At 48.8% G+C, this 25815-nt stretch overlaps 1 protein-coding gene across 1 annotated transcript in view; it reads right to left on the bottom strand.

Annotated features, from left to right (window-relative positions):
* nbl1 (NBL1, DAN family BMP antagonist) overlaps nucleotides 1–22752 on the bottom strand; it is a 35305-nt gene extending 12553 nt beyond the window's left edge. Inside the window, exon 1 of the mRNA XM_055659166.1 lies at nucleotides 22453–22752. The gene's annotated coding sequence lies outside the window, so the exon portion shown is untranslated. The remainder of the gene's footprint in view (nucleotides 1–22452) is intronic.
* Nucleotides 22753–25815: the final 3063 nt, after the last annotated feature.

The raw sequence follows: 25815 nt of genomic DNA, 5'->3' as shown, positions 1-25815 counted from the left end.
CCAGAGGATGGTGAGTCTGTGGAATTAGTTGCCACAGAAGGCTGTGGAGGCCAAGTCAATGGGTGGTTTTAAGGCACAGATTGATAGATTCTTGATTAGTACGGGTGTCAGGGGTTATGGGGTGAAGATAGGAGAATGGGGTTGAGAGGGAGAGATAGATCAGCCACGATTGAATGGCGGAGTGGACTTGATGGGCCAAATGGCCTAATTCTGCTCCTAGAGTCTAGAGCTTATGAACATGAAAACAGCCGTCTCCGCCTGCGAGCCCTTGCACAGACGCCAGGAGCGGAGAGTTCAGGGAATCACTGGCAGCTCGGAGTCAGCAGGAACGGAGAAGAATCATATCCAAGCTCGGAGAACGGGAACTCAAAGTTAATCGAGGGAATGTGAAACTGCCATGATTGGTGCACTGGTTGTCCAGTGCAAGCCATAAGGTCATAAGTGATAGAAACATAGAAACATAGAAATTAGGTGCAGGAGTAGAGGCCATTCGGCCCTTCGAGCCTGCACCGCCATTCAATATGATCATGGCTGATCATCCAACTCAGTATCCCGTACCTGCCTTCTCTCCATACCCCCTGATCCCCTTAGCCACAAGGGCCACATCTAACTCCCTCTTAAATATAGCCAATGAACTGGCCTCAACTACCCTCTGTGGCAGAGAGTTCCAGAGATTCACCACTCTCTGTGTGAAAAACGTTCTTCTCATCTCGGTTTTAAAGGATTTCCCCCTTATCCTTAAGCTGTGACCCCTTGTCCTGGACTTCCCCAACATCGGGAACAATCTTCCTGCATCTAGCCTGTCCAACCCCTTAAGGAGAAGAATGGGGCCATTTGGCCCATCAAGTCTACTCCGCCATTCGACAATAGGTGCAGGAGTAGAGGCCATTCAGCCCATCGAGCCAGCATGACCATTCAATGTGATCCTGGCTGATCATCCCCAATCAGTACCCCGTTCCTGCCTTCTCCCCATATAATAGACAATAGACAATATATTTCCCTCTCAACCCCATCCTCCTGCCTTCTCCCCATAGCCACTCGTACTAATCAAGAATCTATCTATCTCTGCCCCCAAAACATCTTCAAACAATATGTTTGTCCACTCTGGACCAGGTTCAGAGCAGGTGAAACACTTTGATCAGTAATGGGTTGGAAGCTGTGGGACGCCTGCAGCTGTTGGCCAGATTTTAATGGGGTGGATCAAGCCAGTGCTTGTTTTAAAACGTGTCAAAAATCCAAACTCATGGTAAAAGCCGACTGCTTGCACATCACAGCAGGGGCTGGTGTTCCATGCCAAGTGAGTCAACTTTGTGGCTCGTGAACGCTTTTCCATCTGCGAGGCAGGCGCATGTTGGAATACGCTTTGCTCGCCCAAATAAACTTCACGGCACCAACGCTCGGTGACGTTCAACCCAATCCAGGTGTCGGCAGTGACTTTGATCAGCAATCCAGGGATTCATCCCCCCTTGCAGCCCCACATTGTGCATGTTTGGGTCACCTTGGCCTGGCTCCATGCACTAATGCTCCACGCACTGTTTCAAATCGCCAAGGCTTGATACATAACAGCTCCTCAATCTCTGTCACTTGTAAGGACAAGGACACCTGGCACCGATATCTCTGCAAACATCCGCTGCGTTCCTTCATCAGGGACCCTCGCCAAACACGTTGTCCTAATTCAAGGAGACGGCTCACCACCAGTTACTCGTGGCTGAGTAAACAAGCAGTAAACTGGCAACAAGACCGACTGGTGTGGGCCCACAGCCTGGAAATGAATCAGGCCGTTCGTGCAACTAATGTCACGAAACGTCACCTGTCCATGTTCGCCAGAGATGCTGCCTGACCCGCGGAGTTACTCCAACACTTTGTGTCTTTTTTTGCAAACCCACATCTGCAGTTCCTTGTTTCTGAGAAGAAAGTTGTTTTTTTTTCCAAAAAGATATACCTTTTGAAATTTTGCAACCGCCCACGTGAAATTTTGAAATCAAATGCGTGAAGTCTATCGGCAATAATTATTTAGTTCCTGAGCTTGCATTAGTGAGGCGGAAAGGGTTAAAGCTCCTAAATATAACCAGCAGTTTCCAATCACCAGAGAGGCCACTCAGCTACACTCCTACATTTGTGATGGTTGTGGTATAGTTAACTCAATTGAACCATAGAACATAGAACAGTATGGTAATAGAACAGGCCCTTCGGCCCACAACGTCCGTGCCGAACATGATGCCAAGTTAAATGAATCTCCTCTGCCTACATGTCTCCTAATTCCCTGTATATCCATGTGCCCATCCAAAAGCCTTTTAAACACCATTATCGAATCTGCCACCATTACCACCTCAAGCAGCGCGTTCCCGGCACTCACCACCCTCTGTGTAACAAACGTGGCCCGTCCGCACCTCTGCTCTAAAGGTTGTCCACCTCACCTCAAAGCTATACCTTCCAGTCTTTGACATTTCCATTCTGGTGGATAAGGTCCTGACTGTCTACCCTATCTACACCGCTCATCATTTTATATAATTCTCCAGCTAACAATCTCCAAGTTTGCATCCATGAATGCAGAGTGTAACTGTAATATCCCAAACCAAGACCCAACCAGTCCTCAGGTTACATATCTGTTTCTGATACGGCATTTCTTGCTGAGGGTTCCATTCTATTTACAGCTGATTGAACGTAAGCGACTTCTGCCCCGTGTCCTAAGGCATGACACAGCCTCAAATGGCAATCGCTTCCTTCCATGCCGGGAGTCTGACCTCAGAACACTAGACAGATAAATGTTTAGCACTCAGACCAACGCAGCTGAAAGTCACTGCATTTTTTTCCCGCAAGGTTCAGCATGGAAACAGTCGGCCATCTAGTTCTATGTTATCCCACGTTCTAATCCACTCCCTACACACCAGGGGCAATATAGGGAGGCCAATGACCTTGCAAACCCGCAGGGCATTGGGATGTGGGAGGAAGCTGGAGCTCCTGGAGGGAACCCACATGGTCACAGGAAGAACATAGAAACATAGAAATTAGGTGCAGGAGTAAAGGCCATTCGGCCCTTCGAGCCTGCACCGCCATTCAATATGATCATGGCTGATCATCCAACTCAGTATCCCGTACCTGCCTTCTCTCCATACCCCCTGATCCCCTTAGCTACAAGGGCCACATCTAACTCCCTCTTAAATATAGCCAATGAACTGTGTGGCCTCGACTACCCTCTGCGGCAGAAAGTTCCAGAGATTCACCACTCTCTGTGTGAAAAAAGTTCTTCTCATCTCGGTTTTAAAGGATTTCCCCCTTATCCTTAAGCTGTGACCCCTTGTCCTGGAACGTGCAAACTAAGTCGACACCACCCGAGGTCAGGATGGAAACTGGCCACTGGCGCTGTGACGCAGTGGCTCGGCCAGTTGTGCCGCTGTTTGTGATGCCCTTAAAGTTAGTGGACAGAACAATACAATGCCACCAGAACCATTCACCACAATGTAGATCAGAACCACAACTGGCTATTTATCTCAGTCGGGGCGGGAGATAGCAACCTTCACGTGGACCACCCTCATTCGACTAATGTAACCAACCTGGCGTGCACAAATGGAAGATCAAACAGAAAAAGTTGTTTTACAACTTTAGACTGTGTACGCAGGAAGATCTCAGTTTGTGGGATACATGCTCAGTTTATTAAAATTTAATTTCCTCTTCTACACTGTGTGGTTTACATCAGGAATTGATCGAAAGCTTCTATCTGAAACATAGAACCGTACAGCACAACACAGAAGTAGGCCATTCGGCCCACAATGTCCATGTTGAATATGATGCCAAGGTTAAACTAACCCCCTCTGCCTACACGTGATCTATATCCCTCCATTCGCTGCATATTCATGAGCCCATTCATCCAAAAGCCTCTTAAATGCCACCATGATATCTACCTCCACCACCACCACCCCTGGCAGCATCTTCCAGGCACCCACCACTCTTTGTGTTAAAAAAAAAACCTGTCCCTCACATCTCCTTTAAAGTTTGCCCCTCTAACCTTAAGTATTTGCCCTCTGGAGCTGGACATTTCCACCCTGGGGAAAAAGATCTGATTACTTACCTTGTCTGTGCTTCTCATAATTTTACATATTTCTATCAGGTCTCCCCTCACCCTCTGATGCTGCAGAGAAAACAATCCTAGTCTGCCTAACTTCTCCTTATACCTAACACCCTCTAATCCAGGCAGCCTTCTGGTAAATCTCTTCTGCACCCTCTCAAAATTCCTCCACCTCCTTCCTAAGTTCGATTTAGATCTTGGGGCTAAAGGAATCAAGGGAAATGGGGAAAAATCAGGAACGGGTTACTGATTTTAGATGATCGTATTGAATGGCGGTGCTGGCTCGAAGGGCCGAATGGCCTACTCCTGTGCCTATGTTTCTATGTTTCTATAATGCACTAACCAGAGCCGCACCCAATATTCAATTCTAATCAAAGATTCAAATTAAAGTAACATTTCTTCCAAACAGATTTTGTGTAAATTATACTTTATTGCATTGGGGTATTTTAAATGCAAGCTTTTGATGCGAGCTGCTTGCCTCATCTCCATGCAGAGTGATTCTCCTGTAACAAGCCTCAATCTGTCTGACGTCTAGTTTGTTTTCAGCACAATTTGCAACCTGGCAGGGCCATGATGAACTACATTTGTTTTATCAAAGTCTCTCCACATCCAACTTTGTAAAACATGCTTGAGTAGCTAATGCCCGTGAATCAGTCACAGGGTCTCGGGGAATAGAGTGCAGGGGTCTTACAGAGGTGTGTAAAATCATGAGAGGAATAGATGGCGTAGAAGCACAGAGTCTCTTGCCCAGAGTAGGGGAATCGGGAACCAGGGGACATAGCGTTAAGCTGACGGGGGGAAGATTTAATTGGAATCTGAGGGGTAACATTTTCACACAAAGGGTGGTGGGTGTATGGAACGAGCTGCTGGAGGAGGTAGTTGAGGCTGGGGACTAGCGCTATATGAAGGCAGTGAAGAAAGCGAATGGTATGTTAGCTTTCATAGCAAAAGGATTTGAGTATAGGAGCAGGGAGGTTCTACTGCAGTTGTACAGGGTCTTGGTGAGACCACACCTGGTGTATTGCGTACAGTTTTGGTCTCCAAATCTGAGGAAGGACATTCTTGCCATAGAGGGAGTGCAGAGAAGGTTCACCAGACTGATTCCTGGGATGTCAGGACTGTCTTATGAAGAAAGACTGGATAGACTTGGTTTATACTCTCTAGAATTTAGGAGATTGAGGGGGGATCTTATAGAAACTTACAAAATTCTTAAGGGGTTGGACAGGCTAGATGCAGGAAGATTGCTCCCGATGTTAGGGAAATCCAGGACAAGGGGTCACAGCTTAAGGATAAGGGGGAAATCCTTTAAAACCGAGATGAGAAGAACTTTTTTCACACAGAGAGTGGTGAATCTCTGGAACTCTCTGCCGCAGAGGGTAGTCGAGGCCAGTTCATTGGCTATATTTAAGAGGGAGTTAGATGTGGCCCTTGTGGCTAAAGGGATCAGAGGGTATGGAGAGAAGGCAGCTACGGGATACTGAGTTGGATGATCAGCCATGATCATATTGAATGGCGGTGCAGGCTCGAAGGGCCGAATGGCCTCTACTCCTGCACCTAATTTCTATGTTTCTATGTTTAAGAAACATACAGACAGGTAGACAAAAATGCTAGAGAAACTCAGCGGGTGCAGCAGCATCTAAGGAGATAGGCAACGTTTCGGGCCAAAACCCTTCTTCAGACAGGTACATGGATTGGACAGGTTTAGAAGGATATGGGCCAAATACAGGCAGGTGGGACGAGTGTAGATGGGACTTGTTGGTCGGTGTGGGCAAGTTGGGCTGACTGTTTCCACACTGTAAGACTCTGTGACTCTGTGACTCTGTGTCCCCCTGGCCCAGACCCTGGGTGACATAGAAACATAGACATAGAAACATAGAAATTAGGTGCAGGAGTATAGGCCATTCGGCCCTTCGAGCCTGCACCGACCGCCATTCAATATGATCATGGCTGATCATCCAACTCAGTATCCCGTACCTGCCTTCTCTCCATACCCCCTGATCCCTTTAGCCACAAGGGCCACATCTAACTCCCTCTTAAATATAGCCAATGAACTGTGTGGCCTCGACTACCCTCTGTGGCAGAGAGTTCCAGAGATTCACCACTCTCTGTGTGAAAAAAGTTCTTCTCATCTCGGTTTTAAAGGATTTCCCCCTTATCCTTAAGACCTCGGGAGATGAGACGAGTCAGTTGCCCCCTCAGTGAACCAGCTAGTCTCATTGTGCTGGTATTTTATGACAAAGGGCTGGTTATGTCCGGATTGGATCAGGCAACCACAGACCACATCATGCGTCACCAGTCGGGATGTGATTCATACATCAGACGAACTTGCTGCAGCGTTACAGCCAAAGTCAAGGACAGTTTGAGTGGGAGTCGAAACAACACGACCACAGCTCAGCGTTGGAGCACGGACTCATCTCTTGGCTTCAAAGAGAAGAAAAGACATGCGTTTACATAGCACCCTTCACATTAGAGTTAGGGTTAGTGTTCCACCTATACACTGTGACTGGCTATATTGTCTTTCCGCTGACTTGTTAGTATGCAACAAACGCTTTCCACTGTACCTCAGTTCATGTGACAATGAACTAAACTCAATTGAACTGATTCATATGGTTATAAAAAGGGTTCACTTCCTGGATTGTAAACCAGGGGCCTGGACTAATTAATTACAGACAGGAATTTACACCACAGGGCAGCAGCTGTGGAATTGAGTAAATCATTAAATAAATCTAGAATTAAAAACAACTATAAACGCGACTGGTGGCCGTCAGACGTGAATTGTTGTAAAAACCGCCCTCTTAATATCCTCTGAAATAGCCAAGGTAATTGTTCTAGGCACGGTGGCGCAGTGGTAGAGTTGCTGCCTTATGCCCCTGTCCCACTTAGGAAACCTGAACGGAAACCTCTGGAGACTTTGCGCCCCACCCGAGGTTTCCGTGTGGTTCCCGGAGGTTTTTGTCAGTCTCCCTACCTGCTTCCACTACCTGCAACCTCCGGCAACCACCTGCAACCTCCGGGGACCGCACGGAAACCTTGGGTGGGGCGCAGAGTCTCCAGAGGTTTCCGTTCAGGTTTCCTAAGTGGGACATAAGGGGCATAATGAGGTGGGCAAAAGTGCTGGAGAAACTCAGTGGGTGCAGCAGCATCTATGGAGCGAAGGAAATAGGCAACGTTGCCTGTTTCCTTCGCTCCGTGCAAAGAGTTGAAGAATCTCCACTATAGGAAATAGGTAACGTTTCGGGCCGAAACCCTTCCGGGTTTCGGCCCGAAACGTTGCCTATTTCCTTCGCTCCATAGACGCTGCTGCACCCGCTGAGTTTCTCCAGCACTTTTGCCTACCTCATAACAGCGCCAGAGACCCGGGTTCAATCCTGACCACGGGTGCTGTCTGTGTGGGCTTTGCATGTTCTTCCTGTGACTGCGTGGGTTTTCTCCGGGTGCTCTGGTTTCCTCCCACACTCCAAAGACGTGCAGATTTGTAAGTTAATTGGCCTCTCGCGTGCAGGGCTCCAGAACTAGTGTGAACGGGTGATCGAAGATTGGCACGGACTCGGTGGGATAAAGGGCCTGTTAACACACTGTATCTCTAAACTAAAGGAACTGAGTCGTTCGTTCAATAAATCTGGAATTTACAAAAACTATGATTGCAATTGGTGGCCATCAAGCTTGGATTGGTGCAGACACCATCCACTTAATGTCCTTTAAAAGATTCTGCTCAAGGCAATAAATGGTGGTCGACTAACCATATCCACATCCAACAAGTTAGTTAAAGAAAAAATGCATGACAGCCAAGGAGATAACCTATAGTTGGAGATGAAGCGGGTACTTTGTTGACTCCACCCTTCCAAAAACAGCAATAACCAAATAATAGGTAACAATTTTGGTTTTAGTCTGCAGTTGTGGTCTCCTAATTTGAGGAAGGACATTCTTGCTATTGAGGGAGTGCAGCGTAGGTTCACCAGGTTAATTCCCTGGGGTGGCGGGACTGTCATATGTTGATAGACTGGAGCGGCTGGGCTTGTACGCTCTGGAATTTAGAAGGATGAGAGGTGATCTTATTGAAACATATAAGATTATTAAGGGTTTGGACACGCCAGAGGCAGGAAACATGTTCCTGATGTTGGGGCGAGTCCAGAACCAGGGGGCCACACAGTTTAAGAATAAGTGGTAAGCCATTTAGAATGGAGATGAGGAAAAGCTTTTTCACACAGAGTTGTGAGTCTGTGGAATTTTCTGCCTTAGAGCGCGGTGGAGGCAGGTTCTCTGGATGCTTTCAAGAGAGAGTTACATAGAGCTTTTAGGGATAGCGGAGTTAAAGGATATGGAGAGAAGGCAGGAACGGGTGACTGATTGTGGAGGATCAGCCATGATCACAATGAATGGCGGTGCTGGCTCGAAGGGCCGAATGGCCTACTCCTGCACCTATTGTCTATTGTCTATTGGCCAGGAAAGCCTGGGTAGGTTCCTTGTTCTTTGAAAGTGTCTTGGAATGTTTAATATCCGTTAATAAAGCAACTGTTTGACGCCTTATCCAAACCCTTGCGACTTACAGCGACACGCTCACTTCTGAGTGTCATAGAACAGAGAACAGTAGACACAAAAAGCTGGAGTAACTCAGCAGAACATGCAGCAGCTCTGGAGAGAAGGAATGGGTGACGCTTCGGGTCGAGACCCTTCTTCAGACTGGTCAGTCTGGTCAGTCTGAAGAAGGGTCTCGACCTGAAAAATCACCTATTCCCTCTCTCCAGAAATGAGGTGCAACTCCAGAGCAAATAAAATCATGGGAGACCCCTTCCACCCCTGCAACGGACTGTCCCAGTTGCTACGGTCAGGCAAACGCCTCCGTTGCCATGCGGTGAGAACGGAGAGGTTGAGAAGGAGTTTCTTCCCAGAGGCAATTCGGACTGTAAACGCCTATCTCACCAGGGACTAACTCTACAGAACGTTTTTCCTTCCATTATTTATTATGTAAAAGAATATGTGTGTTATGATTGTGTTTATAATTTGTTTGGTTGTTTTGTTGTTTGTCTTTTGCACAAATGTCCGCGAGCATTGCCACTTTCATTTCACTGCACATTTCGTATGTGTATGTGACAAATAAACTTGACTTGACTTGATGTCTGTTCCACTGAGTTACTCCAGCATTTTGTGTCTATCTTCGGTTTAAACCAGCATCTTCAGTTCCTTCCTACACATAGACCAGTACAGCACAGGAACAATGTCTGTGTCGAACATGATGCCAAGACCAACCCTTATCTTCCTGCACATAATCAATATCCCTCCATTCCCTGCCTATCCATAACCTTTTAAATGTCACTGGTCAGCATGGACTTGATGGGCCAAAGGGCCTGCTTCCCCGCTGTATTTGTAAAGTCTAAAAGTCTAAAGTTGCATCTTTTCCAGTCCAACATTCGCCGCCCACTCCCTGCAGATCCCAAGCCGACTGGGCAAGAGGTGGGAAATCGATGCCAATGTTTCCCTGCTACCAATCTCTTGGATCAGCGCGACAGAACCGGCCACATTTTCCCTGCTCGTAGCAATCCCTGTCTCCCCTGTGCAGGGCCAAGAGCATGGATCTGCCAGTTATGGTGAACAAGCTTAGAAAAACAACAGCTCTTTGTGTGAGGAGAATCTAATTCAAGCCTGGATTTTGATGTTTAGTGAACAGAGCAAATACAAATCGGTTTGTCTATGTCTTGCACATCCACTCCCTACGCAAAAATGGTAGAGAAACTCAGCGGGTGCAGCAGCATCTATGGAGCGAAGGAAATAGGCAACGTTGCCTATTTCCTTCGCTCCGTGCAAAGAGTTGAACAATCTCCACTATAGGAAATAGGTAACGTTTCGGGCCGAAACCCTTCCGGGTTTCGGCCCGAAACGTTGCCTATTTCCTTCGCTCCACATAGATGCTGCTGCACCCGCTGAGTTTCTCCAGCATTTTTTGTCTACCTTCGATCTTCCAGCATCTGCAGTTCCTTCTTGAACAAATACAAATCCATGTTGATATGTACAAATCCTCAGAGTACATATCTCGGAGGATTTGTCCTGGTCCCTCAACGCCTCCAAGCTGATCAAAAAGGCACAGCACGCCTTTACTTCCTGAGGAGGCTCAAGAAAGCTCACCTGCCCCCCCCCCCCCCCCCCCCCCCCCCCCCCCCCGGATCCTGACCAACTTTTACCGCTGTACCATAGAGAGTATCCTGACCACCTGCTTCACGGTATGGTACAGCAGCTGCACTGCTGCGGACAGGAAGGCACTACAACGGGTGGTGAAAACCGCGCAGCACATCATCGGTGCCCCGCTCCCTGCCATGGATGCCCTCCACCGAAAACGGTGTCTGAGACGGGCCGGGAAGATCATCAAAGACCCCTTACACCCCAACCATGGACTGTTTGCCCTCCTCCCATCAGGGAGGCGGTACAGGAGCCTCAGGTCACGTACTAGTAGGATGAGGAACAGCTTCTACAACAATACAATCACACTGCTGAACTCGGAGTCCCGACGATAGATTTCTCCAGTCCCTCTGTCCCCATTGTTTCAATTATTCTGTATTTCCTGATTATTCTGTATCTTCTCTCTTACTATTTTTTAAATTTTTTTTTTCTTTATGTACAACTACTACGGACTGACGCAAAACTGCATTTCGTTGTACTCATACTTGTATTTGTGCGATGACATTAAAGTTGAATTGAATTGTGTTCGACTCCAAACCATTGCAGCAATGTGTAAAGTCAATGCATTTCAGACAAGCCCACTTATGTATCTTCTTCCAGCAAACTTCATTTAGTTTTAGTTTTAGCTTTAGCTTAGAGATATAGCATGGAAAGGCCCTTCGGCCCACCAGGTCCGCGCCGACCTATTACCCACTCAAACCCGTTCTATGTTTGTCTATGTCTTGCACATCCACTCCCTACACACTAGGGACAATTTACAGAGGCCAATTGTTGTTGGGATCTTGAACAACCAGGGATGAAGGAGATGCGGTCCATCACGGGTACTGATCTCCCCACCAAATCTGAGGAAGGACATCCAAATCTGAGGAAGGACATTATTGCCATAGAGGGAGTGCATAGACGGTTCACCAGACTGATTCCTGGGATGTCAGGACTGTCTTATGAAGAAAGACTGGATAGACTTGGTTTATACTCTCTCTAGAATTTAGGAGATTGAGAGGGGATCTTATAGAAACTTACAAAATTCTTAAGGGGTTGGACAGGCTAGATACAGGAAGATTGCTCCTGATCTTGGGGAAGTCTAGGACAAGGGGTCACAGCTTAAGGATAAAAGGGGAAATCCTTTAAAACCGAGATGAGAGGAACTTTTTTCACGCCGAGAGTGGTGAATCTCTGGAACTCTCTGCCACAGAGGGTAGTTGAGGCCAGTTCATTGGCTATATTTAAGAGGGAGTTAGATGTGGCCCTTGTGGCTAAGGGGATCAGGGGGTATGGAGAGAAGGCAGGTACGGGATACTGAGTTGGATGATCAGCCATGATCATATTGAATGGCGGTGCAGGCTCGAAGGGCCGAATGGCCTACTCCTGCACCTAATTTCTATGTTTCTATGTTTCTATTAAAGGGATCTATAGGTGGCACTGCCTCAAAAAGGCAGCCAGCATCATCAAAGGCCCAAGGTACACGAAATTGCTGGAGAGACTCAGCGGGTGCAGCAGCATCTATGGAGCGAAGGAAATAGGCAACGTTGTCTATTTCCTTCGCTCCATGCAAAGAGTTGAACAATCTCCACTATAGGAAATAGGTAACGTTTCGGGCCGAAACCCTTACGGGTTTCGGCCCGAAACGTTGCCTATTTCCTTCGCTCCACATAGATGCTGCTGCTGCACCCGCTGAGTTTCTCCAGCACTTTTGTGTAGCTAAATCTAACTCCTGCTTGAAAACAACCAGCGAATTGGCCTCCACTGCCTTCTGTGGCTGAGACCTGAAACGTTGCCTATTTCCTATAGTGGAGATTGTTCAACTCTTTGCATGGAGCGAAGGAAATACGCAACGTTTCGGGCCGAAACCCTTCTTCAGACTGATGAATTCATCAAAGGCCCACACCACCCTGACTAGCCTCTCATTTTACTCCGGCAATCGAGAAGAAGCTCTGGGAGTCGGAAAAACCATGACCTCCAATTTCTTCCCAACAACCATCAAGCTCTTTCCTGTACAGGACACAACACAAACTAAACAATGAACCACAAACTGTCTCAGCTGCACCAAAGACTTTTGGGGGTTTTTTTTGTAATTAGTATTGAAGTTTTGAATTTACCAATTTTTATATGTTTATTATGGTATCTACAGGCCTGGTATCTAACAGGCCTGTTATGCTGCTGCAAGATAGAATTCCATTAGAAACATAGAAATTAGGTGCAGGAGTAGAGGCCATTCGGCCCTTCGAGCCTGCACCGCCATTCAATGTGATCATGGCTGATCATCCAACTCAGTATCCCGTACCTGCCTTCTCTCCATACCCTCTGATCCCCTTAGCCACAAGGGCCACATCTAACTTAAATGCATTTCGTTGTCTCTGTACTGTACACTGACAATGACAATTAAAATTGAATCTGAATCTGAATCTGAATCTAACTCCCTCTTAAATATAGCCAATGAACTGTGGCCTCGACTACCCTCTGCGGCAGAGAGTTCCAGAGATTCACCACTCTCTGTGTGAAAAAAGTTTTTCTCATCTCGGTTTTAAAGGATTCCCCCCTTATCCTTAAGCTGTGACCCCTTGTCCTGGACTTCCCCAACATCGGGAGCAATCTTCCTGCATCTAGCCTGTCCAACCAACTTAAGAATTTTTACGTTTCTATAAGATCCCCTCTCAATCTCCTAAATTCTAGAGAGTATAAACCAAGTCTATCCAGTCTTTCTTCATAAGACAGTCCTGACATCCTGACATCCCATTGATCCCTGACTCCTGGTGTTGACCTTACAGTAGTCAATGAGAACTAACATTTGAAGGTTGCATTAAAGATTACGTTTCCGTGATGCTGATAGATAATGGCACTATCTTATACGATTATCGGCCAGTTTTATACATATAATAATATAATAATAATAATAAATCCTTTATTTCCAACAGACTAAAAAATAAAAAGCAAGTGTGAAACAGCATACAAAAACCCCCCAATATTTATATAGTGTCATAAACGATATCTATGAATAAATGAAATTGTATGTGTCCGAAAAGGGACAGGAAGAAGCCAAAGCTTATTAATTCCCACCCCTTATTCAACTACTTGTAATTATCTTATACAAATTTAGCAGCTATAAACACCTATTTCCATACGTACACCAAATTATTTACATTTATACACTAATCAAATATTTGCAAAGCCATACAAAATAAGAGAGAATATTAAAAAAAAAAACCTCCTGTACTATACAGTATCTCTTAGTCATAGATACAACTCATCACCCTACCCAATACAATCAGTATAACAAATATTCCTCTCAAAATCACCTATCCTCATCCCAATATCCTTTTAAACTTGAAGATAATATTTTCCCAATGACATAAAAACAGTTTTGTATCCACCAGTAGTTGCTCTGCTCAATAGCCAACAATCTGCAGCCTCCCTTTGATCTGGTATTTTGTTGGTTCACATGCTTGATCAATGGTGTTTGATCATTAATGTTTTATTACTATTCATGTTGAGTGTTTTCTGAGTCATTCGTAACTGTCACTGTATGTCATGTTGTTACTTGTGGGCGGAGCACCGAGGCAAATCCCTTGTATGTGAATACTTGGTCAAGTTAGATGTGGCCCTTGTGGCTAAAGGGATCAGGGGGTATGGAGAGAAGGCAAGGTACGGGATACTGAGTTGGATGATCAGCCATGATCATATTGAATGGCGGTGCAGGCTCGAAGGGCCGAATGGCCTCTACTCCTGCACCTATTCTCTATGTTTCTATGTATCTATAAGCTTAATTACTTACACGCTCGTTATTTAGTTAGTATCAGATACGCCGTGTAAGAAGGGTCTCGACCCGAAACATCACCTATTCCTTTCCTCCACAGATGCTGCCTGACCCGCTAAGTTGCTCCAGCTTTTTGTTTCGATCTTCGGTGTAAACCAGCATCTGCAGTTCCTTCCCACACACCGTGTGTTAAAACACTTTAACATAAACCGAGAGGCTGGCAGTAAATTTAGAGAACGGCAGAGGGCACCCTACACGTTTGGAACAACTTCCACTGCTCCCAACTAAATAAAACCTTCCCATTTGCCCTTCATTTCGCTGCTAAGTCCTATTTACAGAAGAACATCTGAGACCATTCTTCTGTTGTGTTAAAAGTAAAAACGATATATTTTTTAAAAACACAGTTGCAATGGGATTCATCACAACAAATAAAAACAAAATCAACTATAGCCAAATGACCGAAAGTCGAGTAACCAGTTCTGTTGTAACCCCTTTCTAACTATTCAGTGTTCATTCATATAACCATATAACAATTACAGCACGGAAACAGGCCATCTCGGCCCTACAAGTCCATGCCGAACAACAACGTTTTTTCCCTTAGTCCCACCTGCCTGCACTCATACCATAACCCTCCATTCCCTTCTCATCCATATGCCTATCCAATTTATTTTTAAATGATACCAATCTGGCAAATGCATTTCGTTGTCTCTGTACTGTACACTGACAATGACAATTAAAATTGAATCTGAATCTGAATCTGAGGTCTATTTGCTGGTAGTTTTCACAAGAGTTTTGTTAAAAGTTGGACGCCTGGAGTTATATCAGAGTTATGTCTGACAAACCTCGACACAGTTTAAATGCTGAATGTTTAAGAAGGAACTGTGCAGATGCTGGAAAATCGAAGGTACACAAAAAAAAGCTGGAGGAACTCAGCGGGTGCAGCAGCATCTATGTGGAGCGAAGGAAATAGGCAACGTTTCGGGACGAAACCCGGAAGGGTTTCGGCCCGAAACGTTACCTATTTCCTATAGTGGAGATTGTTCAACTCTTTGCATGGAGCGCAGGGAATAGGCAAACGTTGCCTATTTCCTTCGCTCCACATAGATGCTGCTGCACCCGCTGAGTTTCTCCAGATGTATAAATGCTGCCTGGGCTGGGCTGGCCCGCTGAGTTCCTCCAGCACTTCGTGTTTTGCTCAAGATTCCGGCACCTGCAGTTCCTCGTGGGTCTACAATTGTCACAAAGAACCTCCCCCACTTCGGACTTAATTTTAATTAAAAACTCGGTGTCGGTGGTCGTGAATGGTGTAGTAAGGAACTGCAGATGCTGGTTTAAACCGAAGGTAGATACAACATGCTGGAGTAACTCAGCAGGGGGTGAGGAGGGGGGGGGGGGGGGGGGTGGGGGGGGGGGGGGGGGGGGGGGGGGGCGGAGACAAATAATCGGTGATATTTCGGGTCGGGACCCTGCATCAGACTGAGTGTCAAGGAGGGGAAGACATGGAACAAAACAGAGCCTGCATGGTCGAGGAGAGGTGGAACTCACAATGGTCTATCATCGGTGTAAACTAGCTCTGGAGAAAATATTATTTCCCTCTAGAGATGCTGCCTGGCCCGCAAAGAGAGAATGTATCTCGATGTATCTTACACAGAAAATAGGTGCAGGAGGAGGCCATTCGGCCCTTCGAGCCAGCACCGTCATTCAATGTGATCATGGCTGATCATCCCCAATCAGTACCCCGTTCCTGCCTTCTCCCCACATCCCCCCCTGACTCCGCTATTTTCAAGAGCCCTATCTAGCTCTCTCTTGAAAGCATCCAGAGAACCTGCCTCCACCTGAGGCAGAGAATTCCACAGACTCACCACCCTCTGTGAGAAAAAGTGTTTGCTCGTCTCCGTTCTAAATGGCTTATTCCCCTTATTCTTAAACTGTGTGTGTGGCCCCTGGTTCTGGACTCCCCCCACATCCCCCACCCCGAAATTAAAACCCGGCCCGTCCAGTCTGTCCATTCGCTCCACAGATGCTGCCCGACCCCGTTGAGTTACTCCAGCACTTCACTCCGTGTGTGTTTTTCAAGTGTCGAACAGCTCGGAGGGGGGGGGGGTGGGGGGGTGGGGGAGGGGGGGGGGAGGGGAAGACACATCCCTGGCGGGGGGGGAGAGCGGGGACACTCCGGGGGGGGGGGGGGGGGGGGGGGGGGGGAGGGGGAGACAGACCCTGGGGGGTGGGGGGGGGGGGGTAATAACAGCCTGGTGTGTGGGTTTCACAAGGGCCGGGCAGTCGGAACTACCTCGTCCAGGGGAATTAAGATAGAATTTATTTTCAAGACTTAGACGTGGACATAGAAACATAGAAACATAGAAATTAGGTGCAGGAGTAGGCCATTCGGCCCTTCGAGCCTGCACCGTCATTTAATATGATCATGGCTGATCATCCAACTCAGTATCCCGTACCTGCCTTCTCTCCATACCCTCTGATCCCCTTAGCCACAAGGGCCACATCTAACTCCCTCTTAAATATAGCCAATGAACTGGCCTCAACTACCCTCTGTGGCAGAGAGTTCCAGAGATTCACCACTCACTGTGTGAAAAAAGTTCTCCTCGTCTCGGTTTTAAAGGATTTCCCCCTTATCCTTAAGACGTGACGGCTGGAAATTGCCCAGAAATAGGCAACGTTGCATATTTCCTTCGCTCCATGCAAAGAGTTGAACAATCTCCACTATAGGAAATAGGTAACGTTTCGGGCCGAAACCCGGAAGGGTTTCGGCCCGAAACGTTGCCTATTTCCTTCGCTCCACATAGATGCTGCTGCTGCACCCGCTGAGTTCCTCCAGCTTTTTTTTTTGTGTACCTTCGATTTTCCAGCATCTGCAGTTCCTTCTTAAACATTCAACATTTAAACTCTGTCGAGGTTTGTCAGACATAACTCTGATATAACTCCAGGCGTCCAACTTTTAACAAAACTCTTGTTTTTGTCTACCTTCGATTTTCCAGCATCTCCCTCTCCTCACCCTCCCCTCCCACACTGTCCTCTCTCCTCGCCCTCACTGTCTCCTCTCTCTCCCCCCCCCCCCCCCCCCCCCCCCCCTTGGGGTCTCTGCCACTCTGCCACCACAGAGCCGGCCAACAACGGGCCACACAGTCCGGTGCTCTCTCACTCCCCGCACCCAATGCCCCCTTGTAAAGACTCACCGGCCGCTCACTCACCGCCGCCTTCAGTCGGGAGCGTCCGCGGAGAGGCGAGGGGGGGGGGGGAATAAACCCCGGGGAGGGGTGATCCCGGCTGGGGGGGGGGGGGGGAGGGGGGTATCAGGGGCCGGGGGGGGGGAGTTCTCGAACCTCAGGAGGAAGAAAACAAAACAAAACTGCTTTCAACTTGATATTTGTGCTAATTAATTGTTCAATCTCTCTCTCTCTCTCTCTATCCTTCGAGGGGAGCTCTCGAACTCTCCGGAGCTCCCTCTCTCGCAAACCTCGGACTCTCCGCCCCTCTCTCCGGTTCTCTTTCTCTCTCTTCCACCACCCCCTCTCTCTCTCTCTCCTCTCTCTCTCCAAACTTCTCTCTCTCTCTATGGATCTCTCTCCTCTCTCCCTCCTCTCTCTCTCTCCTGGTCTCTCTCTCTCTGGCATTCCTCCCCCCTCCTCTCTCTCTCTCTCTCTCTCTCTAAAAATGAGCTCCTCTCCTCTCTCTCTATTCCTCTCTCTCAGCTCTCTCTCTCTTGCTCTCCCTCTCTCTCTCTCTCTCTCTCTCTCTCTCCCTCTCTCTCTCTCTCCTCTCTCTCTCTCTCTCTCTCTCTCTCTCTCTCTATCTCTCTCTCTCTCTCTCTCTCTCTCTCTCCTTCTCTCTCTCTCTCTCTCTCTCTCTCTCTCTCTCTCTCTCTCTCTCTCTCTCTCTCTCTCTCTCTCTCTCTCTCTCTCTCTCTCTCTCTCTCTCTCTCTCTCTCTCTCTCTCTTCTCTCTCTCTCTCTCTCTCTCTCTCTCTCTCTCTCTCTCTCTCTCTCTCTCTCTCTCTCTCTCTCTCTCTCTCTCTCTCTCTCTCTCTTTCTCTCTCTCCCTCTCATTCTCTGTCTCACTCACTCTCTTTCCCACGCTCTATCCCACACTCGATGAGCCGAATGGCCTAATTCTGGGCCTTGATCCTATGGAAACCCCCTTATGGGAGCCCGAGGGACCCCCCCCCCCCCAACAGTTTTGATCACCCCCCCCCCCCCCAGTTTTGATCACCGCCCCCCCCCCCCCCCCCCCCCCCCCCTTAGCTCAACCTGATCAACAGGGCGAGGTTTGGGGGTGTATCACTGAGACACAAGGAACGGCAGATGCCGGAACCTTGAGCAAAACCCAAAGTGCTGGAGGAACTCAGCGGGTCGGGCAGCGTCTGTGGAGGGGTGGAGGGGGGGGGGGACAGACAACGTTTCGAGTCGCCTCACCCTCAACAGACCATGAGAAAGTCACCCCGTGGGTCCGAACAGCGAACGCTTCAGAGGGGCCGAGCGGAGGAGGGGTGGAATACAAGAGTAGCAATGTCTAATGCCCCCTGTCCCACTTAGGAAACCTGAATGGAAACCTCTGGAGACTTTGCGCCCCACCCAAGGTTTCCGTGTGGTTCCCGGAGGTTCCCGTCAGTCTCCCGACCTGCTTCCACTACCTGCAACCTCCGGCAACCACCTGCAACCTCCGGGAACCGTACGGAAACCTTGGGTGGGGGGCGCAAAGTCTCCAGAGTTTTCCGTTCAGGTTTCCTAAGTGGGACAGGGGGCATGATGAGGTAGGCAAAAGTGCTGGAGAAACTCAGCGGGTGCAGCAGCATCTATGGAGCGAAGGAAATAGGCAACGTTGCATATTTCCTTCGCTCCATGCAAAGAGTTGAACAATCTCCACTATAGGAAATAGGTAACGTTTCGGGCCGAAACCCGGAAGGGTTTCGGCCCGAAACGTTGCCTATTTCCTTCGCTCCACATAGATGCTGCTGCACCCGCTGAGTTCCTCCAGTCTACCTTCAATTTTCCAGCATCTGCAGTTCCTTCTTAAACAAGAGTCACAATTCAACAGTAAACACTCAAGACTAAAAAAGGGTCTCGACCCGAAACGTCACTCGTTCCTTTCCTCCAGAGACGCTGCCTGTCCCGCTGAGTTACTCCAAAAACACTTTGTGTATATTTTCGGTAACAAACCAGCATCTGCAGTTCCTTCCCACGCAACAATCCTCTGATGTTGGGGTTGTTTTTAAGTTAAACCAGGTTATTCAACGCAACACACGTTTTCCAGACTTGTTGCTGTGCCCGCGACAAGCGCTCCCTGGTGTGGAGTCGAACTCGATGTGGGTCAGATCAAGATGCACCGCGCCCTGCCTTTCGCCCACCGACCGCATCGCTTCCAAACCAACCTCAAACAATAGACAACAGACAATAGGTGCAGGAGGAGTAGGCCATTCGGCCCTTCGAGCCAGCACCACCATTCAATGTGATCGTGGCTGATCATCCCCAATCAGTACCCCGTTCCTGCCTTCTCCCCCATATCCCCCGACTCCGCTATCTTTAAGAGCCCTATCTAGCTCTCTCTTGAAAGCATCCAGAGAACCGGCCTCCACCGCCCTCTGTGAGGCAGAGAATTCCACAGACTCACCACTCTCTGTGAGAAAAAGTGTTTCCTCGTCTCCGTTCTAAATGGCTTAGTCCTTATTCTTAAACTGTGTGTGTGGCCCCTGGTTCTGGACACCCCCCAACATCGGGAACATGTTTCCTGTCTCTAGCGTGTCCAAGCCCTTAACAATCTTACATGTTTCAATGAGATGCCCCTCTCATCCTTCTAAACTCCAGAGTGTACAAGCCCATCCGCTCCATTCTCTCAGCATATGGCAGTCAGGGGGCAGACTCACCTTATCCCCCTTGCGCCGGCTCTACAAGCTTTTCCCGTTTCTCTATTCTATTTACCCCTGGCTGCTGTCATGTCTGTCCTTGTGAACTGCTCGCCTCATGGGGACGGTATTCCCATCGCCTGAGTTTGGGGCCAGTTTCTTGTACGGCGAAGAGAGGAGGAGATCCCACGCCCTATAAAACCCCAAAGCCAAGTGCCAAAAGCCGGCCATACCAATCCCCAACCCCGCTGCAGTCAATAGTTTTCAATGGAGAGTTGGATTTAGCTCTTAGGGCTAAAGGAATCAATGGATATGGGGGGGAAAAGCAGGAACGGGGTACTGATTTTAGATGGTCTGAAGAAGGGTTTCGGCCCGAAACGTTGCCTATTTCCTTCGCTCCATAGATGCTGCTGCACCCGCTGAGTTTCTCCAGCTTTTTTGTGTAACCTACTGATTTTAGATGATCAGCCTGTTTTTCTCTGTTCTATGTTTCTATGTTCTAATTCCGTTGATCCCTCGAACTGCAAACTAACGCAAACCAGAGAGTCCTCGCTTATAATGAAGTTGTATCTATTCCACTCACCGTGGATTATGTACAAACCTAAACGGAATTTAAATGTGACTTGGCCCCCGCTAACCCCAATAATCCCCGCGGTTGCAATCATCATGTGTCGTCTTTCCGTTGTCAAGGGAGAACGCGAGGAAATGGGGTTAGGTGGCAGAGGTCAACCACGATTGGATGGCGGAGTGGACTCGATGGGCCGAATGGTCAAATTCCACTGGTATAACTTGTGAACTTGTAGATAGACACAAATGTTGGAGTAACTCAGCGGGACAGGCTGCAAAAGGTTATTCTCTGCTGGGGTCGGAGTTAGCCATTTAGAACGGAGACGAGGAAACCCTTTTTCTCACAGAGAGTGGTGAGTCTGTGGAATTCTCTGCCTCAGAGGGCGGTGGAGGCCGGTTCTCTGGATACTTTCAAGAGAGAGCTAGATAGGGTTCTTAAAGATAGCGGAGTCAGGGGATATGGGGAGAAGGCAGGAACGGGGTACTGATTGGAGATGATCAGCCATGATCACATTGAATGGCGGTGCTGGCTTGAAGGGCCGAATGGCCTACTCCTGCACCTATTGTCTAGTGTCTATTGAGGCCCTTCTTCAGACACGACACGTCACCCATTCCTTCTCTCCAGAGATGCTGCCTGTCCCGTTGAGTTACTCCAGCATTCCGTGTCCATCTTCCTACACAGCCTGGCCGGGATTTCTGGCCCTATTGTAAACTTAACACCGCTGTAGAACTGATTTCCCCTCCGAGCCACTTCTACAATGAGGGATTTCCCCTCTTACATCCAGCGAGCCACATTTAAACCCACCCTGAATATCTCTGTTAGAATCTTTAAACAAGGACTAGAATCTCGCCCAGTGAATGGACAGAGTGTACACCTTGTCTAAGTATCGAGGCTTCATATCGTCCACGATTCGAGACATTTGAAGCCTATCAATCTGTGCAGAGAGAAACTGTTCTACATTTAAAACGTCCACTCGCTGAGTTACTCCAGCACTTTCTGTCTTTTTATTTCGTAAACCAGCACCTGCAGTTCCTTGTTTCCCCATTGCCTTGCATCCAACGTCCGTGATAATTGAGATTAAAATCAAAGTTGAACCGCTTCAACTCCTCGTCTGCTCGAATCTCTTGCGCGCAGACCCTATTGAATCAGCGCCTTGTCTGACTGGTAAACGGGGTCGGATTGAGAATCCACGGAGATACATTGGGTGGAGAGGGGTTAGAGTGGGGAGGGGAGTGTGGAGAGTTGAGTGGGGGGAGTGGGGAGAGGGGGAGTGGGGAGAGTGGAGTGGGGAGAGGGAGGGGAGTGGGGGAGAGTGGAGAGAGGGGAGAGGGTAGTGGGGGAGAGGGGAGTGGGGAGTGGGGAGGGAGAGGGAGGAGTGAGGAGGGGGAGAGGGGGATAGTGGGAGGTGGGGAGAGAGAGGGGAGAGGGGAGGGAGTGGGGGAGAGGGGAGTGGGGAGAGAGGGAGAGGGGGAGAGGGAGGGAGAGAGGGGGGGAGTGTGAGAAGAGGGGGAGAGGGGGAGAGAGGGGGAGAGGGGGAGTGGGGAGAGAGGGGGGGAGGGGAGAGGGGGGGAGAGTGGGGGAGAGGGGGAGTGGGGAGAGGGGGAGAGGGGAGAGGGGAGAGGGGGAGAGTGGGGAGTGAGGGGAGAGGGGGAGAGGGGAGAGGGGAGAGGGGAGGAGGGGGAGAGAGGGGAGAGGGGAGAGGGGAGAGGGGGGGAGGGGGGAGAGAGGGGAGTGGGGAGGGAGAGGGGAGAGGGGAGTGGGGGAGTTGAGTGGGGGAGGGGAGGGGGGGAGAGGGGGGGGGGGGGGGGAGAGGGGGAGAGGGAGAGGGAGAGGGGAGGGGCGGGAGGCAGGCGAGGTTTCTCAGCCCGACCCCAGCAGCGAATAACCCTTGCAGGAGTAAGGGAACGTTCGCCCCTCCAAGCCAAGCTCGGTTCATGCAGCCTCGCCGGCGCAGTGAGATACATTGCCCGCTCTCTATTGTGAACACGCACGGCCAGAGTTGTAGCAACACACAAACAAGCGGGACACTTGAAGTCGTGTTACCTTCGGCTGAGCAAAGACTCGGAGCTGAGGCTTCTGCGAGGAAACGCACCAAGTAGTTTCCAGATCACATTTTCTGAAGGCAGGAGGGCGGCGAAGATCTTCCTGGTACCTCCGGTCCACAGCCCAGCAGTGGCGATCAAGGGTTTCGCAGTCAGTCTTTAACACAGCGCGGAGTTGACTGGAGCAATCTCTGTGTTTCTGCTGCACCCCGGCCTGGCATTATTCCCGAGACCTACTTAGAGTGGGCGGCGCCTGTGTGACTTTGTCAAGAGTGGATCCGAGCCAGTGCTCGACGTGACAGCTCCCTCCCTCCCCTCGGGAGTGTGAGCGACCTGAGTGGATTTGTCAGAGGAGATCGGATAATTTTGGGAAGAACAGCTGCAAGAGGCGGAAGCCGGCTCTGGAGGAAACACAGGCTCCGGCCGGGAGCGAACTGCATCCACGCCATCGATGGAGCCGGCCGCTTTGATGCCAGCTCCCCTCCTATAATCCTCAACTCAAAACCCCACCCCCTGCAAGTCACGCTAAATGTTCACGGTTTTCACGGGTCTCTCTTATTCTGTGGAATTCTCAGCCACAGAAGGCAGTGGAGGCCAATTCGCTGGTTGTTTTCAAGCGGGAGTTAGATTTAGCTAGACAAAAAGTGCTGGAGAAACTCAGCGGGTGCAGCAGCAGCAGCATCTATGTGGAGCGAAGGAAATAGGCAACGTTTCGGGCCGAAACCCTTCCGGGTTTCGGCCCGAAACGTTACCTATTTCCTATAGTGGAGATTGTTCAACTCTTTGCATGGAGCGAAGGAAATAGGCAAACGTTGCCTATTTCCTTCGCTCCACATAGATGCTGCTGCACCCGCTGAGTTTCTCCAGCACTTCTGTCTACCTTCGATTTTCCAGCATCTGCAGTTCCTTCTCGAACAGTTAGATTTAGCTCTTCGGGTTAAAGGAATCAAGGGATAGCCGGAACAGTGATACTGATTTTTGATGATCAGCCATGATCATATTGAATGGCGGGTGCTGGCTCGAGGGGCCGAATGGCCTACTCCTGCACCTATTTTTATCTCTGTGGCTCTCTTTAATTTTAGGGAAAGATTGAAAAGACTAGGCTTGTATTCACTGGAGTTTAGAACGATGAGGGGGAATCTTATAGAAACATATAAAATTATAAATGGACTGGACAAGCTAGATGCAGGAAAAATGTTTTTATACGTTGGGTGAGTCCAGAACCAGGGGCCACACACACAGTCTTAGGATAAAGGGGAGGTCATTTAAGACTGAGGTGAGGAAATACTTTTTCTCCCAGAGAGTTGTGAATTTGTGGAATTCCCTGCCACAGAGGGCAGTGGAGGCCAAGTCACTGGATGGATTTAAGAGAGAGTTGGATAGAGCTCTAGGAGCTAGTGGAGTCAAGGGATATGGGGAGAAGGCAGGCACGGGTTATTGATAGGGGACGATCAGCCATGGTCACAATGAATGGCGGCGCTGGCTCGAGGGGCCGAATGGCCTCCTCCTGCACCTTTTATTTCTGTATGGTTCTCTTTCATTTTAATTTTACGGGATAGAATCGCTGCTTAACGTCATATGCGGTTTGCTGCCCTGATTCCCCACAAAAATACTGAGCAGTGTTGAAGATGCAGCGGAATAACAGCACTTCAATGGTGAAATATATATATGCAATAACACGTAATCAAAAGATTAACCAAGATGATGGAGTAACTCAGCGGGTCAGGCAGTATCTCTGGAGAAAATGAATAGGTGACGTTAGGGATCGGGATTGAAGAAGGGTCTCACTCTCAATCCAAAACGGCGCCTATCCGTTTTCTCCAGAGATGCTGCCTGAGCCACTGAGTTACTCCAGCTTTAGTTGTCTACCTTTTAGTTGGGTTCAGTGAGTTTGCCGGAGTAAGGAAGCACTTGGCATTATTTAGTTTAGTTTAGAGATACAATCGACAATAGACAATAGGTGCAGGAGTAGAGGCCATTCGGCCCTTCGAGCCAGCACCGCCATTCAATGTTATCAAGGCTGATCATCCCCAATCAGTACCCCGTTCCTGCCTTCTCCCCCATATCCCCCCTGACTCCGCTATTCTTAAGAGCCCTATCTAACTCTCTCTTGGAAGCACCCAGAGAACCTGCCTCCAGAGAATTCCACAGATTCACCACTCTCTGTGAGAAAAAGTGTTTCCTCGTCTCCGTTCTAAATGGCTTACACCTTATTCTTAAACTGTGTGTGGCACCTGGTTCTGGACTCCCCCAACATCGGGAACGTGTTTCCTGCCTCTAGCATGTCCAAGCCCTTAACAATCTTATATGTTTCAATGATAATTTGTTGTCTACCTTTTAAATAACGTGTTGGGTTCATGAGTTTGCCGGAGTAAGGAAGCACATGCCATTATTTAGTTTAGTTTAGAGATACAGCATGGAAACAGGCCACTCGGCCCTCCAAGTCCACGCCGGCCATCGATCACCCGTTCTATACTATCCCACTTTCTCATCCACTCCCTACACACCCCGGGGGAATTTACAGGGGGGGCTAATTCACCTACAAACCCGCACGTCTTTGGGATGTTTAAGAAGGAACCGCAGATGCTGGAAAATCGAAGGTAGACAAAAATGCTGGAGAAACTCAGCGGGCGAGGCAGCATCTATGTGGAGCGAAGGAAATAGGTGACGTTTCGGGCCGAAACCCTTGCGGTCACAGAAAGAAATTTCCACGTAGACAGACAGCACCCGAGGTCAGAATCGAACCCGGGCCTTTGGCGAGGTGAGACAGTCAGCAGCTCTACCAGCTGAGTTGGATGATCAGCCATGATCATATTGAATGGCGGTGCAGGCTCGAAGGGCCGAATGGCCTACTCCTGCACCTATTTTCTATGATCTAAGACTGCAGAATACAGGTACATCAGAATACAGGTAGATGGGGCGGTGACGCCACTTTCCGAGAATGATGTACCTGCACTCTGCACCCCCAGATCCCCAGAATATAAATAGTTATTGATTGGCGGTGAATAGTCTCTTTGGCACGTTGGCCTTCACCAGTCATGGAAATGAGTGCAGAAAGTTAGGACGTAATATTCTACACATTCGCGAGGCTACACTTGCAATACCGTGTTCCAGTCTAAAGTCAACTTACTACAGGGAAATGCCGTTAAGCTGGAAAGGGTGCAGAGAAGATTTACGAGGATATTACCAGGACTTGAGAACATGAGTGTTTGGACAGGCCAGGACTTTATTCCGAGTCGTGTAGACTAAGCTGAGGGGGGATTTGACAGGGGTGTAGAACATCACGAGGGGATTAGACATCGTGAGAGTTGGAGAAATCACTAGGGTTTGTTTCGTTTATTGTCCAGAGTTGGAGAAATCGAGG

The sequence above is a fragment of the Leucoraja erinacea genome, chromosome 30 (genome assembly GCF_028641065.1).
Source record: "Leucoraja erinacea ecotype New England chromosome 30, Leri_hhj_1, whole genome shotgun sequence".
NCBI lineage: Eukaryota > Metazoa > Chordata > Chondrichthyes > Rajiformes > Rajidae > Leucoraja > Leucoraja erinaceus.
The sequence above is the reverse complement of the archived record's forward strand: the minus strand, read 5'-3'. Positions and strand labels throughout refer to the sequence as shown.